The sequence below is a fragment of the Lissotriton vulgaris genome, unplaced genomic scaffold (genome assembly GCF_964263255.1).
Source record: "Lissotriton vulgaris unplaced genomic scaffold, aLisVul1.2 SCAFFOLD_2750, whole genome shotgun sequence".
Taxonomy (NCBI): Eukaryota; Metazoa; Chordata; class Amphibia; order Caudata; family Salamandridae; genus Lissotriton; species Lissotriton vulgaris.
The window spans coordinates 255,970-271,007 of record NW_028245180.1 but is presented as its reverse complement, the minus strand read 5'-3'; the positions used below and the strand labels follow the sequence as shown (position 1 = coordinate 271,007).

The following is a 15,038-nucleotide window of genomic DNA, read 5'->3' as shown; positions in this document are numbered from 1 at the left end:
TTGCTTCATACTAAAATGGTAATAATTGACGAAAGGCTAGCCTTTTTTATATTTCAAATAAGCTGTGTAATATCCTGATGTTGTCAAAGGACCATCATAACATATAATAGCTGCAGTTACAGATGTTCTTCCTGAAATCGATGGCGATGTAGCCAAAACATTTTTAATTAGACTTGACAACTTATTTTCATCCAGTTTATGTAGTTGAAATTGTAAAATGAAAGTTCACCCATAAGTTTCTATAAATAATGTGGACAGCATTACAGACTTACATTTCCTCTACTCCTTGTTTTCATCTACTGCTTGAATTAGCTTATAAACACAAACAGTTTTCGCTCTGTACTACAATTATCCACAAGGTTATATAGAGTAGGAGCCATTATAACCGCTTGAAATTCCTCAGAACAAATCCCAAGATTCCATCCCTAAAATTTTGGTTGTAAAAACACCAGGTAAGAATTTTGAAGGTGGAAAGGCAATCTTTTTTTGAAAGTTAAAACAGAATCATTGCAGAATGACCAGCCGTTTTCAGATTTTAAATAAGCTGTGTAATGTCCTGAAGTTGTTGAAGGACCGTCATGATATATAATTGCTCTAGTTACAAAAGTCCTTCCTGATATTGACAACTGCGAAGCCACAAAATTATTAATTAAAGTTGTCAATTTAGTTCCATCAGACCTACATCGTTGGAACATTAAAATGACATACTGGCCATAACTTCGTATAATTAACATGGACAGCATTGCAGACTTACATTGGCTACACTCCATGTTTTGATCAGCTGCTTTTACTAGCTTATTGAAGGATACTGATTTACTGTCAGGCAAAGTTAAATATATAAATCTTTCTGAGTCTACACTAGTAGTACTTGATAGCCTACAGTTCTCGCAGTCATGCTGCCATTGATAAGAAAGGCCAAACAGATAATCTACATCTACACCTTCATCTTGCAATACATCAAGCATATACATTAAAAACTCCTGACAATCCTACTGAATATTTTGAGAGAATTGCGTTTGACCTGAACATTTGTCTAACAGATTACGAATTTCAGACACACTTTCTACTCTTCTTCTATCAGCGCTACATTTCTCTAACACAGAATTCAACAAACAGCATAAACTTTGTTCCGAATTCATCACAATCTGTTCTTTTAAAGTCTCTAGTGAAAAGACAACATTAACCACTACATTAGCATAGCAGTTGACACCAGAACTATTTTCAAATTGAAAACCAACAACATCTTCAACAGAATTCATTTTCTTTCTGCTTACAATTTTCAGTTCATCGACTTTTGGTCTTTTTGCAACAACCTCCCTACTATTACTGATATTTCTTCGTTTCCGGCCTACCACACGTTTCTCAAACAAAGGATATTGAGACAAATGTGGTGCATACTCTCTTCTTAACCTATTGTATTCCTTAACACAATCTAGATCCGCACAAATGTTTGTGACATCACAGTCAATCAAGTACAATCCCGATAAAGTTCTGACTCGTGACAATGCTACATAAGCCATACTCTCTTTGAACACAGAACTGCCAATATTCACTAAAGCAGTGTCTACACTTAAACCTTGCGATTTATGGATTGTCACCGCATATGCCAAGCAAACAGGAAACTGCTTACGGCGAACATATAAGTCTTTTATAAGCAAAAACCTAGCTGTGCAACGACCAATTAGCTGTACTTCCGCAATGCCATCAAATTTAATTTTTAAAAATTCAATTCCATCTCTATTTCTGTATTTCTCAAAATCAACAACATTACCCATTGATCCATTTACCAGACCTCTTTCAACATGTAAATTCCTTCTCAAAATGATACGGCAATTTAAGCACACATTCAGAGTCTTTTCAAAACCAGCAGTTTTAGATATAGTCTTCTCTAATGAATCCAATTTAGATTTCAAATTCTCAGACAAAATAATTGTTGCTCCCATATGCTCTATTCTGTCAATAGCTTCCAGTTTCACAATGTCTTGGTTATCTAAATTCAACATTTTGTTGTTGAAGATGGAACATTCTGCAAGAGTTGGCATCAAACATATTCCACATTTCTTCTCAGTAATTTTCTGAAAAATATCCTCTGGCAGAACGTCTTCTTCTGGATACAAATTTGACAGTAATCGTGCATGTAAAGCTTCTTTCCCACGCTCGGTCACTTTCCCAATTCTAACATCTTGTAGAATATTCTTGTAATCTTCATCCTTCGCCTGACGCATATTTTCACGCAGCTCAGCATAATTGAAGTTGAACCATATGTTAACGTTGCCAATGCTCCCTAGGCACTTCCTGGTATCTTCAAGCGTAAGCAGTTTAAACACTGGTTGTCCTTTCACTGGTGTCAGCTTCAAAAGATCACCAAAAACAATGATGTGTTTGCCACCAAATAACACATCATACTTTGTTTTAAGAACTTCCTGCATTCTCAAATGCACAAAGGCAAGCATGACATTTGAAACCATGCTTACTTCGTCAATGATAAGAAGTTTCATCTTCTTCAGGACTCTAGATACTTCACAACAAGCATCTCCAGATAACTTGTGGTATTGTAATTTGTTATCATGCTCCACTGCAGCATCAGTAGCCGATGCAAAGTAATACCTTCAATATTATGTGCTGCCAGACCAGTTGGAGCAGTCACAACACAAGACAGCGATGACTCAGTCCTTTTCTGCAGATAACATGAAATTGTTTTAATGAGGAAACTTTTTCCAGTTCCTGCTTCTCCACTCACGTACAGTCTGACAGGCTTCAACGACGTACATGAGCACTCTTTCTTCTCATGACTTAATCCATGCTCAATTTGTTTGGTAACTTCGTCATATATTTTCCTCTGCTCAACGTTGAGTTGTCTTTCCAAATCTTCTAAGTTAACCGCATCCTCCTGAGCATGTACCATGGCTCTTTCCACTTCAATCATGGCAGTGGCAGCTTCATTTTCGATAACTGGTTCTCCTAGTGGATCCTGACTCAATGAAGCAGAACTCTGACTATCCTGAGAACTGTCTCTAGCAATCTCAGCTGCAATTGTTGCTTCCTGCTTGATTTCTGCATTCAACATTTCTAGATATTTTGGAAAAACAGGACATTCTATGGACTCCTTAGCTGCATTGAAAGAGTCTTCGTAACAGAGGAAATCTCCAAGCAGTTCCTCTTCTGCACGCCAAGGCTTGAAAAGTTGCAAAAGAGCTAAATAGAAAAACTCTTTTCTTTCTGGAGATTCGCAATTCAATTTTCGATTATTTACAAATTGACATTTTCTTTGCTTGACCAGACATCCCTCACTTCCAATTACAGCATACACTCCTTTATCAATATCTTCTTTGATGTTCCTCTTGAAAATGTAATTTTGTAGAACCTCATACAGACATATATTCTCCAGGTGACTGCTTCTATTTGGATAATATGTATCCAACATGCTGGTCTTCAAAATATCTGTACTGCTTGGCTCCTTCTCCGCCAAATACTCAATTTCCCGTACAGGTTTCAGAACTCGATTACGCGTTGCAGCAAGACCAAGACTCGCCCAAATGATACTCCTAGATTTGGCATAGAGACTTGCTGAAGATAACCGGTCAGAACATTCGTAAGCTCCGATTTCTCGATGCGACAACATCTTCAGACTGAAACTGTACAACTTCTTACTGAGGCTCTTTTCATGGGAAATATACTCCCACATATCCTTGAGTTCTGTCTTTTCTTTTTTTGTGATGTAAGACATCACATACCGAGCCACAGCCATACAGTTGTAAGCCACAAACTGTATATCCATGTTAGCATTCCACATGGACAAAATCACTGGGTTGTAGTCGTTAATCAATAAATCAATCAATCAATCAAAGATATTTGTAGAGCTCACTACTTACCCGGAGGGTCTCAAGGCGCTTGGGGGGGGGTGCTGCTACTGCTCGAACAGCCAGGTCTTGAGCTTCTTCCTGAAGGAGAGGTGGTCTTGGGTCAGGCGCAGGTCGGTCGGCGGGAGGGAGTTCCAGGTCTTGGCGGCCAGGTAGGAGAAGGACCTTCCTCCTGTTGTCGTTCTTCGGATGCGGGGGACGGCAGCGAGGGCGTGACTGGCTGATCGGAGATGGCGTTTGGGAGCATAGAAGTTGATGCGGTTGTTGAGGTAGCTCGGGCCTTGATCGTGTAGGGCTTTGTGTGCGTGGGTGAGGAGACGGAAGGTGATTCTTTTGTTGACGGGGAGCCAATGCAGGTCTCTCAGATGTCCGGAGATGTGGCTGTGTCTTGGGATGTCGAGGATGAGTCTGGCTGAGGTGTTCTGGATCTGCTGGAGTCTCTTCTGGAGCTTGGCGGTGGTTCTGGCGTAGAGGGCGTTGCCGTAGTCCAGTCGGCTGGTGACGAGGGCCTGGGTGACCGTCTTCCTGGTCTCGGTGGGGATCCACCGGAAGATCTTCCGTAGCATGCGCAGGATGTTGAAGCACGACGAGGAGACGGCGTTGACTTGTCTGGTCATGGAGAGGGAGGAGTCCAGGATGACGCCCAGGTTGCGTGCGTGGTCTGTCGGTTTGGGTGCGGTGCCCTCTTCATTTCTTTTCAAATTGTATGTGTTTTTGGGTGATTTCCTCGTCACATTATGTCGCAGCGAAGACATCAAATTGTTCACTCTTCCTTTAGATGTCACCGATCGTGGAAATGCAAAACGACATTTGGTGTAGTACTTGTCCTTGTTTCTGAATTTACGACGACAGTACTTTCCACAACAATGGCTTTGAAACCGTAAAACTTGTTCTCTTAAACTTTTATCTTTGTTTGTCTTTGGAACAGCACATGTAGCATACTGTTCTATGAAATTCATCACTAAGTCATCCGGATCTGTTCCAAATTTGGGTGCATCTTTGATCCATAGTAGCATATGTATATGAGGAGCACCTCGTGCTTGATACTCCTTTCTCCAGAAGAAATCCAACACCTCTCCAAGAGGTGGATTTTTCTTGTTCGTGATGAAAGACATCATAGCTTCAAATCTATGATTGAAGTACCTGCATACATTCACTGGATCCAAAGAGCACAGTTCTCCGGGTGTCTTGAATTCAATATTTTCAATGTTTCCATTTGCCTCTCGTAGAAATTCAAGTAAGTCTTCCCAGCCATACTCAGCACAGCTGAGAGTGAGGAACCATGTGGGAGTTCCTAAGTTCCTCAGCATACATTTTAAGTCACCATGACGACGGTACCAATACTCATTAGTACCACGCTGACAAGCCATAAGATTAATGAGGTGAGAATCCAAAATAGTGTCTTGCACATTGACTTTATAAATAAAGTCCCTTGCCGAGATATTTCGCAGTTGTACACCACTTTTCAGGATGTGATTCACTGCATAAGACAGTCCAGACAGATCACTTTCAAACAATAGATGAAACAAATAGGGAATGCATTGACGAAACCTAGGATCTTCTGCATACAATCGTAAAGTCCGGTATTCAGAAGCAGGAATTTGATCAGGTCGCTCATCATATCGTCCTCCTCCACCTGCGGGAAATAACTGTGGGTAACACCGAGCTTCCAAACTTTCCTCCCAAACACTAATGGGACTCCCTTTGGCTTGTTTCATTTGAAACAACTCAATAGCATTCCCCATGACTTCCTTTGAATGCAAAGGATGAACACTATAATGTTCATATATTTCTTCATTTTTAGAAGCTTCTATTTTCTCAATTTGCCCAGCACACAATTTGCTGTCCTCTTCTTCACTTACTTCCTCTTCTGCAGTACATACATTCTTGTAGTACTCATTATTTTTTATCAAATACAATGTTGGCTTTTTGACTTTCCTAACATCCACTAAATCTTGCCAGATTTTCTTACTCTTTGTGGGAACCCAATTAACTAGGATAACTAGAGGTTCCTCTTCCACTTTCTCTACTCCAATTGTATGAATGTTTTTCTTCAAATCTAAAGGCAAATAAACAACTCTTCCCTTTAATCCTCTCTGTAAATCTGATGGAGGCAATTTCCCTGTCTTTGGCTCCATTCGTACAATAGCCTGAAAGAGATGAACACTTTGAATCAAAATAGATTCATAAGTATTTAAATCCTTCAATTCAGAAGGAATGTCAACCAATTCCAGATTATTATAAACCGCTCTAGCAGGCATCCGGTTTTGGTTTAATTTCTTTAAACAATAAGTACACATACGTTGGTCCGATCCCAAATCAAAACCATTTTCTACCATCAAGTATGTGGCAAAATCCTTCCATTCACTATTGTTTTCCATTTCACTTTTCGCATATAAATCCACTAACTTAGTCTGATTCTTATAATAAGTCCGTCGATAACACACACAAGTGAAATTAGGCCTCTCACTTGATTTCACCTAAAAGTTGAAAATTTCCTTGTGAAACTTATCTATATTAGAAATCAGTACACTCTCTTCCACATTACCTACTTCTACTGGGTCAATTTCAACATTGTTCTCTTCACCAGCAAAGTAACAGAACTCAATTTCTTCACAATTATTCTTCACATCTACTTCAGAACTATGCAAAAGAGCAGTGCTTAATTGTTTAAGCATAATTGCCGGACTCTTGGCATAATACAACATTCTAACTAATTTCCTCACTTTATTATGATGGACTGCTAGCATCCTGAAATGATGAAAAACACTCTGACATACTCTCCTGGAAAGACAAGCCAGTGAATGACCACGCAAACCTGTCACTTCTCTCACTCTGCAAGGATCTAATTCTTGCAACAACTTCATTTTCTGTTTTAAACTTTTCTTATTAAATGTACGAACAAAATCACAAAGCAAATTGATGGAATCCTGTCGCACACTGAAAATAGAACTACACTTCCAGATGTACACTGGTCCCTTAGGACGTCTCCCTAAAACCTCATCACCTAACACCTCTTCTGCATCTGCAGACACAAGTTTTTCTTTTTCAACCGGACAACCATCTTTTACCTCATATGCTCGACCACTGCTGTCAACTGCATGCACCAAATCATTGTCCTGGAAGTAACTCTCCTCATTGAAAAATGCCTCACAACTTGAACTATGCATCCATTCTCCTGAGAAAACTTCACAAAAATTACTATGATTAACTACTCTGTTCCATCTACTATTTGATTTGAAATCAGAAATTACCTTGTTTAGTTTCCTAATTCTATTGATTACCAAAATAAATAACTTTCGCTTAATTTCGAAAGCCTGATCAATAATTTTCTCTACATTTTTCTTTCTCTTATAAAAAGCTACTTTCTGTTGACCTTTCTTAAAATTTTTTAACAAACTGCCAATTATCCTGTTGCGGAACATTCGTCTACGAATGTCTCTAAACAGATTTTTCCTTCTACTACCATGCACAGAGTTATCTCCTGCTCTAGCAGTTACATTTTTGAGGGACCTTTCCTTCCCGTTTAAATTGGCTCTCTTCTTCTGAACTAAAACATGTTCTCTAGTGATACTTTTTCGTCGGAAAATGTTTCTTAAAAAAGATTTTGTTGTCTTACCCGGAATTTTTTTGGTGACTTCACAACTTTTAATTCTAGAGGACTGCTGCAAAGGTCCATTATCTCCATTTTTTTTTAAGGTGCGGTGTAAGTCGCTTTGCTTCTTTTTTTTTCTTTGCCTTGAGGGCATGTTTCAATATTCAAGAATATTGTGAGTTGAATCTGTGGAAAATTTATTAACAAAATGTTATTAAATACTATTACCAAACAGTAAATCAATAACAGTAAGCAAACAATTGAATGGAAGGATTTTCCAACATACTTGATGGTAGAAAATAGCAATGGAATAGAATGCTTCAACATATCACCTGTGCTCTGTTATATGTTAATCTCAACTAATTTCGAGACTCTATTTCTATTTCGAGATTTTTCCACAACAGACATTGTTCATGTTATTGTTATTGACTTAAAATTGCCAAGCACACATGAGGGCGTATTTACCACACCCATGCACCGGGGGAAGTGACTTAAAATTACCAAGCACACATGAGGGCGTATTTACAAGGACCTTGCACCAGGGGAAAGTCATATGAAATTGCCAAGCACACATGGGGGCTTATTTACAAGGCCCTTACACCAGGGGGAAGTGACTTAAAATGGCCAAGCACACATGGGGACATAATTACAAGGACCTTGCACCAGGGGGGAGTGACTTAAAATGGCCAAGCACACATGGGGACATAATTACAAGGACCTTGCACCAGGGGGAAGTGACTTAAAATTGCCAAGCACACATGAGGACGTATTTACAAGGCCCTTGCACCAGGGGGAAGTGACTTGAAATGGCCAAGCACACATGGGGGCATATTTACAAAGCCCTTGCACCAGGGGGAAGTGACTTAAAATTGCCAAGCTCACTTGAGGACGTATTTACAAGGCCCTTGCACCTGGGGGAAGTGACTTGAAATAGACAAGCACACATGGGGCGTATTTACAAGGCCCTTGCACCAGGGGGAAGTGACTTAAAATTGCCAAGCACACATGAGGACGTATTTACAAGGCTCTTGCACCAGGGGAAAGTGACTTGAAATGGTCAAGCACACATGGAGGCGTATTTAGAAGGCCCTTGCACCACTTATGCATCGCTTTTGACATTGACACTGTGGAGCACCATGGGGCATGAACAGCGCAGATGCATCATGCATCTATTCCATAAAAAACACGCATTGCAAGAGTCACATCGCAAGTAAATACATTCTTATAAATTTAAAAAGCATTCCTTTTCCTTAAAAACGATTTTCTGATCATAATTTGAAAACACAGCACCAGGGGGAAGCCACATAAAATTGCCAACCACACATGGGGCCGTATTTACAAGGCCCTTGCACCAGGGGGAAGTGACTTAAAATGGCCAAGTACACATGAGGGCGTATTTACAAGGCCCTTGCACCAGGGGGAAGTGACTTAAAATGGCCAAGCACATATGGGGGCGTATTTACAAGGCCCTTGCACCAGGAGGAAGTCACTTAAAATGGCCAAGCACACATGGGGACGTATTTACAAGGCCTTTGCACCAGGGGGAAGTGACTTGAAATGGCCAAGCACACATGGGGGCGTATTTACAAGGCCCTTGCACCACAGGGAAGTGGTTTGAAATGTGCAAGCACACATGACGACGTATTTACAAGGAACTTGCACCAGGGATAAGTGATTCAAAAATTGCAAGCACACATGAGGGCATATTTAGAAGGCCCTTGCACCAGGGGTAAGTGACTTAAAATGGCCATGCACACACATAGGAGATTATTTACAAGGCCTATACACCACTTATACATCGTTTTTAACATTTATAATGTGGAGCACCATGGGGCAAAAACAGTACAGATGCATCATGCATCTATTCAACAAAAGCGACGCAAAGCAGGACTCACATTGCAAGTAAATAAATTCTTATAAATTTAAAAAGCATTCCTTTTCCTTAAAAACGATTTTCTGATCATAATTTGAAAACACAGCACAGCTCCTATGTAGAAGCACACCTTGTCAGTACTAATACTTCACATTGTCTACAATTACAATTTGTAAAAGAATGCAATAGCTTTTTGGAAAACATAATGCAAACACTTCACACAAAACATCATTTTAAATGCACAACTGCCTTCCTTATTTTCTCCAAAAAGCATACTAGTCTCTTTCTAAAATAAAGGAACCATATCTCACCTTACCAAATGCTTTTTGAATTTAAAAACAGTCTCAGAGGCCTTTGCACCAGGGGGAAGTGACTTAAAATTGCCAAGCACACATGGGGGCGTATTTACAAGGCCCTACACCAGGAGGAAGTGCTTTGAAATGGCCAAACACACATGGAGGCGTATTTACAAGGCCCTTGCACCAGGGGGAAGTCACTTAAAATGGCCAAGCACACATGGGGGCGTATTTACAAGGCCCTTGCACCATGAGCAAGTGACTTAAAATTGCCAAGCACACATGGAGGCGTATTTAGAAAGCCCTTGCACCACTTATGCATCGCTTTTGACATTGACAGTGTGGAGCACCATGGGGCATAAACAGCACAGATGCATCATGCATCTATTCCATAAAAAACACGCATTTCAAGAGTCACCTCCCAAGTAAATAAATTCTTATAAATTTAGAAAGCATTCCTTTTCCTTAAAAATGACTTTCTGATCATAATTAGAAAACACAGCACAGCTCCTATGTACAACCACACCTTGTCAGTACTAATACTTAACATTATTTGTAAAAGAATGCAAAATCTTCTTGGAAAACATAATGCAAACACTTGACTCAAAACATCATTTTAAATGCAAAGCTAGCTTTCTTATTTTCTCCAAAAAGCATACTAGTCTCTATCTAAAATAAAGAAACCATATCTCACCTTAGCAAATGCTTTTTGAATTTCAAAACAGTCTCAAAAACACACCAATTTTTCTTTAGCAGAACAAAAGGTATGCACTCCAGAGGCTGCAACCAAGAAAGGCACATAAATACTGATATTCATCACACATATCTCTCATGTCAGCCAATCAAAACTCTTCCCTCACTTTTTTCAAATCAACACCCCTCCCCCCTCTGCCCTTTCTGCCCTTTTTCCATAGCAACTACCTCCTGTCAGACCTCTCATGTTTAAAAGTTCACACAACAATGTTTCAAATGAACTCTGAACTCTCAGTACACCTGCTAATCCACTGCAATCTTTCATAATATCATTTTTTCTTAACCATTCAAATTACATCTTTCAAAGAACACATCCATGCACCCTAACTTTCTGTTTTCAGCAATGGAAATCCACCAATCATTGCTAATGAACCATAAGCACTGAAACTCCACAGTTTTTTTTCTTTACAAACTCCTACTGTTTCAACTGCCATTTCATTCCCACACTTCATCTGACTGCAGCAGAACATGCTCTCGCCATGTTTTCTGTCTGGATTCTTGGACATAGTTATATCCACTGGGCTAACAGGTATGCTGATAACAGAAATTTACACAACCTCAATTTTCAAAATGTGGATATCAAATGGATTGGGCAAAGAGGATTGAGATGTCACCAATTCATACCATTGGTGAAAACCTTTTTGCATTTGCCAAACCCTGACCTCATAATAGTGCACTGTGGAGGGAATGATTTGGGCACTTTGACTGGGGTAGGTCTGGAAATGCTCTTAAAGGACACCTTTGAGCAATTGATGGCACTTTTCCCTCAAACTGCCTTGGTATATTCCAATATATGCCAAAGACAGAAATGGAGGTGGTCCAATCAATTTTGTCCACAAATTGAGAAAGCGAGGAAGCATGTAAATAAGTCTGTTTCAGCTTATATGAGAGACCATGGAATGGGCGCCATCTGCAACAATAACTTGAGTAACTACATGCAAGATATCTACAGAGGAGATGGTGTGCACTTCTCAGATGAGGGAAACAGAGTTTTCATACAAAATTTAAGACTGTGTATTGGTACCTACTTATAAGTACCTAGAACTTACACAGAACACAAAAGCTCTTTTCAGAGCTACATTAACTATAATTAGTCTTTCCAAATTTCGAATGTACATTTTTCACTAATTTTCACTTATGTTCGCTTCCCGGTTCGCTACCCGGTTCGCGTACCGGCAGCTAACCGTGCGAAAAATTCAATTTTTTTTTAATTCCAACATATATGAGCCTCCTCAGCCACCCTCAGAAAACCTAGGGGGTCAGGATACGTCTCCCGTGCCCCCTTACACCCATTTCCACATTGTTTTTCCTCCATCTTGTGATTTAATTCAAACGAAACACAAAATAGCGAACTCCCGTTACGCTACCGGTGAGTGACCCGGTTCGCGTACCGGGAAGCGCTTCTACCGTGAAAAATCGATTTTTTTTTATTTGCCCCACGGAACCCTTTAATAACCCCAACATCATTCCTAGGGGGTCAAGAGGGGTCTACCTTGCCCCCTTTCATTAAATTCCCCCTTCGTTTTTCTCCTCCTCTTGGCTCTCGATCCTACCGAGAGACAAGATGGCGGCTGGTCCGGACTGTTTAGAATGTTGACAGACACCGGAGAGCCAATCAGCTTCGCTTCGCGAAGTTCCGTTACGCATCAGGTACGCGAACCGGAGCGCTAACCGGAGCGCTGTCACAGATATATCTGTTTTTTAAAACGTTAATTTCTCAAAATCCACTGGAGCACATATATTGAGACATAGCAAAGGCACGTCGGGCAAACCATATCTACAATTTTGCCAAGTTTCGTGTAAATCTATTCAGCCGTTAGATCTAAAAGTGAGTCCAACCGCCCTATAGAAAACTCAATGTTAAAAACGTGTTTTGGGACCCCCCTTTTTTCTCGCCCCCCCTTGGCGAAACCCCCCCAAATTTTCAGGAGCTGCTCAGAAAATTTCAGCCAATTCCGTCCACAAACGCCAAAGTTATTCGGCATAGAATTTTCAAAAAAACCATAGGAAAAAAATCCTAACTATATATACCTACTGGCGACCGCCAGTAGGTAATATATATATATATATATATATATATATATATATATATATATATATGGGAGTGCATTCTAAAAAGGCAACTTGTGAAACGGTAATTAAAGACGGCCTGCCAGGTCGGGGAGAGCACCTTTGCAGGAATCTGTGCAAATCCTGTACATTCACATTTTGAATGATGCATTGGAACTACAAGCTGCGCTTTACTTTTGGAACAACTTTCCGTGTTTGTGCAAGTAATGCTAAATAAAAGAGAAAAAAAGTATGCTGTTTAAATTTCATCATGTTCTGTGTTTCTGGACCCATGAGGGTTAAACACGGACTCCAACTCCCGTGATTCATTTCATTCAGGCCCAGCTGGGCAGGATATAAATTAAAGGGAATATGTTAGTTGGAGTGATTACAGAAAGAACATGGTTTGGCATGCTGCCTCTGAGGAAAGGGTTGTTTACTCTGAAACGCGTCTGGCAAGGCATGTGACTATTAATTTATTTGTGCTTCACGAAGGCTGTTCCTGTGCTTCTGAAAGGCTTGTTGGGAGTGCACTCTAAAAAGGCAACTTGTGAAACGGTAATTAAAGACGGCCTGCCAGGTCGGGGAGAGCACCTTTGCAGGAATCTGTGCAAATCCTGTACATTCACATTTTGAATGATGCATTGGAACTACAAGCTGCGCTTTACTTTTGGAACAACTTTCCGTGTTTGTGCAAGTAATGCTAAATAAAAGAGAAAAAAAGTATGCTGTTTAAATTTCATCATGTTCTGTGTTTCTGGACCCACGAGGGTTAAACAAGGACTCCAACTCCCGTGATTCATTTCATTCAGGCCCAGCTGGGCAGGATATAAATTAAAGGGAATATGTTAGTTGGAGTGATTACAGAAAGAACATGGTTTGGCATGCTGCCTCTGAGGAAAGGGTTGTTTACTCTGAAACGCGTCAGGCAAGGCATGTGACTATTAATTTATTTGTGCTTCACGAAGGCTGTTCCTGTGCTTCTGAAAGGCTTGTTGGGAGTGCACTCTAAAAAGGCAACTTGTGAAACGGTAATTAAAGACGGCCTGCCAGGTCGGGGAGAGCACCTTTGCAGGAATCTGTGCAAATCCTGTACATTCACATTTTGAATGATGCATTGGAACTACAAGCTGCGCTTTACTTTTGGAACAACTTTCCGTGTTTGTGCAAGTAATGCTAAATAAAAGAGAAAAAAAGTATGCTGTTTAAATTTCATCATGTTCTGTGTTTCTGGACCCACGAGGGTTAAACAAGGACTCCAACTCCCGTGATTCATTTCATTCAGGCCCAGCTGGGCAGGATATAAATTAAAGGGAATATGTTAGTTGGAGTGATTACAGAAAGAACATGGTTTGGCATGCTGCCTCTGAGGAAAGGGTTGTTTACTCTGAAACGCGTCAGGCAAGGCATGTGACTATTAATTTATTTGTGCTTCACGAAGGCTGTTCCTGTGCTTCTGAAAGGCTTGTTGGGAGTGCACTCTAAAAAGGCAACTTGTGAAACGGTAATATATATATATATATATATATATATATATATATATATATATATATATATATATATATATATATATATATATATATATATATATATATATATATAAATATATATATATATATATATATATATATATATATATATATATATATATATATATATATATATATATATATATATATATATATATATATATATATATATATATATATATATTCACTGAAAAAACCATAGGTTTTAGGCCATATATAGTTAGGGATTAGCATTTACAAAACCTTATTTTACTCACACAAAACCATAGAAATTCGCATATATAGTTAGATGCAATAACTATATATCGCGCACCCGCAACCCACTGCTGATGATGTCACATATTACATCATTCATGACATGGTCAGTGACATCACTGATGACATCTCAAATGACATCACTGATGACAACATCCAGTGACTGTATGTTTCTGTAAAATTAAAATATGTCTTACATATTGAAGAATGAGTGGCTGTATAAGTGTCTGGATGAAGGATTTAGTAGGTGCGTGACTGACTGAGTGAGTGAATACATGTGTCTTACTGAATGCATGGATTTGTGACTAAACTGTCTGAAAGTGTGCATCAATATGTCTGTTGTTGTGCAAACTGCTGCATGGTTTGATCAGTAGCTATATAAGTAGCTATATGGGTTATTGATTGGTTGCCCAAGTATTTGTATGGAAGACTGAGTGTGTGTGTGGCTGGCTGGGAGGTGTGTGACTCTGTGCACATCAATGTGTACTTGTATCAGTAATTGTATAAGAGAGTAAGTATGTGTTAGTATATGTTTGAATAAATAAGGTGTTCTGTGCTTAACTGTATAGATGAGGAAATCAAAGTGTGATTGATTATTTACAGGACTGACTAGGTGTGTGAGTAACTCTATGGATGAGTGGCAGTGTTTGAGTGTCTGCATAGGTGTATGAGTGTATATGATAGTGTTGTAATAATGAGTGACTGTATGTATGAGTGATTGTATGGGTGAATGAGTGAATGTGTGTGTAGACGTAGGAATCAGTGAGTGCGTATGTAGTAACTGGTATTGGTGTGTCAGTGGTTCAAAAAATGAAACTCTGTATTTAA

General features: G+C 39.5%; 1 protein-coding gene across 1 annotated transcript in view; it reads right to left on the bottom strand.

The window, feature by feature from the left end:
- The window catches only part of LOC147666505 (cytochrome P450 2D6-like), a 307,017-nt gene that overhangs the window by 38,420 nt on the left and 253,559 nt on the right, over positions 1 to 15,038 (bottom strand). The gene's annotated exons all lie outside the window — the stretch shown is intronic.